The following is a 6,798-nucleotide window of genomic DNA, read 5'->3' on the forward strand; positions in this document are numbered from 1 at the left end:
AAAATGTTAGCTCATCAGGAACAAGTACTATTATTTCAGAACTGGTTTTCCTTTGTGTAAGAGTTTGTATGATCTGTAGTGGTTGGTCAACAGAATCTCACCTTTTATCTGTCTTTTTCTTTCTTTTTTTTTTTTTGGATCATGTATGAAAATAAAAAGAAACCGTCTTTTTTTTTTTTTTTTTTTTTTCTTCTCCCCGTTCTTTTTATTTTCTGTGTCCCCTCTGTCAGCTGTAATTCTATATTCCCCAGTGTTATTTTATTCAGTAGACAATGGTGTTGGAGCTTTGGTAACTCTGAATGCATCTGTAACTGTGTGTAGGGGAGGTTTATTGGATTTGGACATGCTTGTCTAAAATGCAAGTCTTATTGATGATTCGAGGCCTTTTTGAAGCCCTTTTGTGATGTGGATTTCAGCAGATTTTGTTTACGTTTTTCTGTGATTATTTGTCGTTTGTCTGTAAGGATGCTAATGATTGTGAGTTTAAAAAAAAAAATGAAAAATGGAAGAAGTCGCACTATTTTGAAATGGTTATGTCGGTGTGATGATTTATGATGTAGATTCATTATGCCATTTTGTTTCTCAGCACTTTTACCTCACTGTAATTTTCCTTTGAATGGAATTGAGAATAAGGAAAATGTGTATCAAGGGGAAAATAAAGTATTGAAAGCCCATTCTTTTTTTCATGTTCTTTGCTTTTGAAAATAAAAATATACTAGATTGTTCTATAGTAAAATGTATGAAATTTTTCAACTTTAGTGATGTTTATGATAGTGGATTTGCTGTTTGAGATTGAGGGACACTTTCTTCCAGTGTTTTCTTGTAATGGTGGAGACTGATAGTTTGAAGTGTTTGAATGATCTTGGTTCACTGAGGTGTTCATTCCCAAGGGCTCTCTGGCCCCTGTGCAGTTCATCTCACCGCCCTTAAAAGCACAAGTATGAATCAGCAGTCTCTGAGGCTGATATACACACTGGGCTAAACTTTCAAACCTTTAGTGAGCCTGTAACCGGTACATGTATTTGATTTTACATTTATTTGTATGCTAAATGACATTTGAAAATGTTGAAAGCCTGTTTATTTACCCCTCTTTCTTGACCACGTGTCTCCATTTATCCTAACACTGTATTCCAGTTAAAAACATCTAACGGTGTATGGAAATTTCCGGACCCGTTTCTGCTTACAGATATTAAGGATCAGCTTGCTCACTATTAAATGCATCTGACTTCCCTGTTTGGATATGATATTTAAATTGCATTATTTATTTGTTCACTTAAAAAATATAGTTCAAAGTAAATCTATTTCTAAATATCAACATGTGTATCATGTAAAATCTATACATATGCTTTTAATGTGTTTTTATAATTTATAAGGTGAGTAGGTTAAAAAAAAAACTTAAGAAAATTAAATTATTTATTTTCATTAACAATTATTTTTAAGTATATTTATTTTAAGCTTTCTGCTTTGGCTTTTATCAGAGAAAGTTAAATTCTTAGTTGTGATGCACATTACAGTCTTTTTTGATTGCAAACATTTGAGTCATTTGGCACAATTTACCAAACCATTCATACAGTTCTTGGAACAAAGACACATTTCTCCAAACCCATTTCACATGCTCCAATGTGCTCCGTTTCCTGTAAAACTTTATGAAAGAATGTCATCCTTTTGCACAGGTTTAACCGTGTTCTCATTCAGAAAACACAAACACACAATATAACTAACCTCAAGAATCACAAAATGAACTCAAACAGCACACATTTATCCATGAATATCCGTGAATATTCAGTAGCAAAACTGATGACACAGCAGTCAGAATCTCAGATTTATATAAAAAGGAGCACATGTGATTACTGTATCTGATTCAGAAAATGAATCCTACCAGTGGGGGACAAAGAGGACGAAGAGGGGGAACGAGAACTGAAGGGGATGGGGTAAAAGTACATTTATTTCTGATGAAATACACAGCGCTATAGCTCATGTTCTTGTGCATTAGGACAGTTGGCCTACAGGCTTTCAATACTACTTACAGATCAAATATAACGACAGAACAGTAGCAGTACTTAAGATGAGAGAACTTTTACTTTTTTAAATATGTACAGTAAATACTGAAGCCTTCAAACTCATACTGTACCTGCTGATCTGATTTTTTAGCAAAGTACTCCTTACATGTACTATTTATTTGCAGAACTGAGATGACTATATCCTGTTGTGTGTTCATATGCAATTCATTGGTATTTGACCTTTTCCTTTGCTTTTCATCTATTGTACTGTAAGATCTCTTTACAGCAGTGCAATAAAAATAATCTTTTCAACTTTATTTCTTTATAACTTTGTAAAATCGTAGACCGTATACAAAAATATATAATCCAGAATATACAGGAAGATAAAATACAACAGAACCATAACAATACCCTATGTTCACACGCACCTAGAGAAATTCTGAAGAACTCCCCCCGCCTCAAAAGCCAAGCTGAACAAGCAGGTCTTCAGCAGTCTTCAGAGGCCAGCCAAATCTAGAGTGGGAGGCTATTCCATAATTGAGGAGCAACTATTGAGAAGGCTCTGTCACCCTTTGACTTCTTTTTAGTTCAATGGACAGCAGCAACAGTTTTGCTGATCTTAAGGTCCTGGCTGATGTAAAAAATCCTAAAAGATTACTGATATATACTGGTGACAAGTTGTGGCGTGCTTTAAAAACCATTAATAGGATTGAATCTGTTTTTCAAAACTAAGGGATGACTTGATTATAATAGCCAGATTCCTCACGCTGTCTTGCACAGTTATACCCAAGAGAGAGGCTATCATATCTTTCACTTTTGGTGGGCCAAATATTACTATCTCTGACTTCCGTTCATTAAGCTTAAGGAAATTATTTGAAAGCCAAATTTTGACCTCATTTACACAACCCAGCAATGCCAAACAACTGTGTATCATCTGCATACATGATATTACGATATATTGAAATCTTACAGCTTATTGTTGAATTTCAATGTATCTGCTATATTTACTGAAACGTGTATCTGCTCTAAGCTGTAAAATGATACCAGATTGCCAAAATAAGGTTTTTGACCTGTGTGTAAGACTATGTTGTAGTGTGGGTGTTTTTGAGGGCTTGTGAGTCATGTTTGAGGGCAAACTTCGTTTTTGTTGATAACCAAAGGCCCAGGACAGTTAGAGCTCATGTTCCCACTAAGTCCCGGTGCTCAGTCACAGGAGGCCACTGCCACAACAATAATGAGTGAAAATGGCTGGCCAACAATGACTGATTTCTGGAACAGTGCTGATAGAAACATGTATAGTGAAACAATGAAAGCACAGCACACAGCACAATCTTTACAGCGGTACCGCACATTATCTAGAGAATCCCTCTCTCCATTCTTTCCAGTAGGACTGCTATAATTTATAAGAGACATATGGCTGAGAGAAAGTTCCCTGTTTGAAATAACCAGCCGTTCTACATAAGGGCCATTTGATTGCGCAGAGAACAGCCTGTGTGTTGCAGAAAACATGCCAGGTTTCTGTGCACACAGAGGTTATGCTGGGGATAGCATGTGTTTCTTCATAAAATTTATGCCTCTTGTCAGATCAACTTTTAATTAGTCCTAAATTTTATTTCAGTGAACCATTACAAGACTATAAAAGATAAATACTGAGACTTTCTTCCCACAAAACTATCAATCAAACTGTTGTTGTGTTAGTTGTTTTTAGGACCCACTGTGTTTTTGAGGCAAAAAATGAGATAAGAGTTTTGTAATTAGTATGGAACGAAGAAAATGTCTGTTTCCCAGGTTATAAATTGTATGTAGTTAATATGTAATGGTTACTGCTCTGCTCCTGTATCAAGAGCAGTTAAAAGAACAGATAAACACATTATTGTGTGTTTGACATCCTCTTTGTGATGATATGTTGAGCATTACATGCAGAGCATATTCCCATGGCGTTCTCATAAGGCTGCCGAGATTCACAGGGGTTCAGCTTGACAGAAGCAGAAGGTGCAACTGGCAAACTTCTCAATCCTCTGAGAAATCAAGCAGCTTAAGCAAACTGTCTGTCCTGGCCAGGAAATGGGCAGGCTGCTCAAACACTAACTGCCTGCATCAACATCTTTCAAGAGGTGCCATTTATAGGAGCTCAAGGTCCTGAGAAACAGGTGAGAGACGAAGGGAAGGATGCCAGATGTTCTTGTGGCTGAAACAGAGAGAATAAGAGGGGTGGGGTGGAGTGGGGGTAAGGGGGAGTAAACTCTACCAAAGCTGGGTTTTTCGACATTGTCTGCAGCATTTCTCAGAAACAATCTTATTACACCTCTCAAAGTTCGTTTGCACCTCCCCCTGTTTGACTGTACTCAGAAACCTGTGAGCAACAACTTCAGGCTCCCCACTCGCTTCACGCTGAGCCACACCCACATGATCTATTCATAGTCTATAATAGCTACTACATAAAATCATACTGCAAATTTTGTATATTAAAGTAGTCTTGCTATCAAGACTAAAAGTCTAACTGACTATCTATGTATGTATGTATGTATGTATCTATCTATCTATCTATCTATCTATCTATCTATCTATCTATCTATCTATCTATCTATCTATCTATCTATCTATCTATATATAGGCCTATATATATATATATATATATATATATATATATATATATATATATATATATATATATATATCGATAATCGACAAAAAAATCATGCAATTTTCACAAAGAGAGTGAAAAGATAAAAATTGAGAATGACAAACAGCGGAACTGTTTTAAGCAGAAAGAAAATAAAGCAAAACATAATATGCATGGTCCTTTTAATGGACTGATAAAATCCTCAACCGATTTCTGCATGCAGCACTTCCTGACTGTCTTGTGAACCCTGACAATGTGCAATGAGATACGGCCAGGATCCTGTTTCTACCGAATGTCATCTTTCATATTTGATTTATGTCTATGAACTGGTATCAAATATGGCAGGCATGTAAAGCAAATTTGTTTTTTATTTAATTTGCCTCGCTTTTGTGGAGTTACAACCTCAGATTCCGTATAAATGTCAGTCAGTAAAAATGACTTCGTGTTTGCTTGTATCATCACTTTCATGAAGTTTCCTGCTGTAAAAATCATCGCGCTTAAACCTTCCACGCGTGAATATCATTTCCCAGAAACATTTACAGTCAGAATTCTACAATAAATATTCTACATTATGAATCAAGAACCCAGAAATGTAGTAAGGGTGCTGCTGCCCCCCACTGAGCGGTGATACTCACAGCACAGTGACCCGCTCCTGCCCTCCTTCAGCAGCATCAGAACGGACAAGAGCAGGACAAGAAGCAGATGGTCTGGGCTAGTCAATGCCACAGTTTCAGTTCCAGCACTAATAAAAGAGCGCAAGCTTCTACGTTGTTTCACCCAATTAATCATCCTGCTGACTATAGGGCCAATCAGTCTGTTTCATTTCATTCTGCTCAAACCGGATCACTTCAGAATATTTCTCTCTGGATCACAGTGCTTTTAGTTAGTGCAACAATACATCAGGATGTCGGCAAACATTGTGATAAAGAATGTTCATCTAAACATAAAAAATCTCTTCAGACTCACCCTCATGTCATTCCAAAAGCGTATAACTTTCTTCTGCAGAACATGGAAGATATTTTGAAGAATGTCGGTAACCAAATGGTTTCCATTCCCATTGACTGAAAAAATACAGCAAAAGTCAATGGGTACCAAAACATTTCGAATACCAACATTCTTGTTTAGTGTTCTGCAGAGTGTGCAGACGAAAAAAAAAAAAACACCTACAGGTTTGGATTGGCATGAAGCAAAGTAAAATGACACAGAATTTTGTGCGCATGAATCATGTCCAAACTAATGATTGGAAAACACATGGAACAGAGAATGAATGTAGTATGAATAGGCTATATGAGGTAATGAATGCATTTGATTAAATGATGACTGTAAGGAGGGATATTTAAGGACAGCTCTTGTAAGCCTGCAGACCATCCAGTGATGATTAGACACACAGCCATGTCTCTGTTTCCCAGATACCCCTGCTGATTCCTGAAGATGATCGGTCTGATTCACAGTGTAAAGCCATAGCAATATTGTCCAGTCCAGTGCAATTCTTTGCTGACCCCTCAGACGTAGTGAGAGCTCTGTTAAAGACAGATTCATTTTCCTCACCACATGCAGCAACCTCAGACACACTGGCACTCTGCTGGACTGACTGCTGCCTTACCAGCACTGCTTTAATGATTAAAAACAAAGGTCATGATAGAAGTGTGTGTTTGTGTATATATATGTCTTACAGAAAACAGTGTTTGGTGAGTGGTGTCATAAAAGTACAGCTATACTGGTTCAATTTTTTTATTTATTTTGATAAAACTTATTTGCTTGTGCAAATCATAAGTACTTGCAGTCTATGCAATAATTTAAAAAAATCGCTCAACCTCATACAAAATTGATAAAACTAGCCTTTTTTCATTAAATAGAATATAGTTACATTTTCAAATCTATTATCTTAAAGAAAAAATACTTGAGACACCATTAGAAAATAAAAGATTGCTTTTGTTTTGAAACCAATGTCAATGGGCTGACAAACTGAAAACACACTGATCATACAATTGCACAAAATAATTCAATAAAGACGCCCAAACAAAGATTAATGATAACATTAAAAGGTTTATATTTTTGTTTATTCAAATATTACTTTCTTCATCATCATAATTCATACATCATATTTTATTTAAAATAGTATGAAATTTAGCACATGAATCACTGCAGAGCTACAGTAAGGGCTAACTAAAAAAA

This window comes from Carassius carassius, chromosome 11, assembly GCF_963082965.1.
Source record: "Carassius carassius chromosome 11, fCarCar2.1, whole genome shotgun sequence".
NCBI lineage: Eukaryota > Metazoa > Chordata > Actinopteri > Cypriniformes > Cyprinidae > Carassius > Carassius carassius.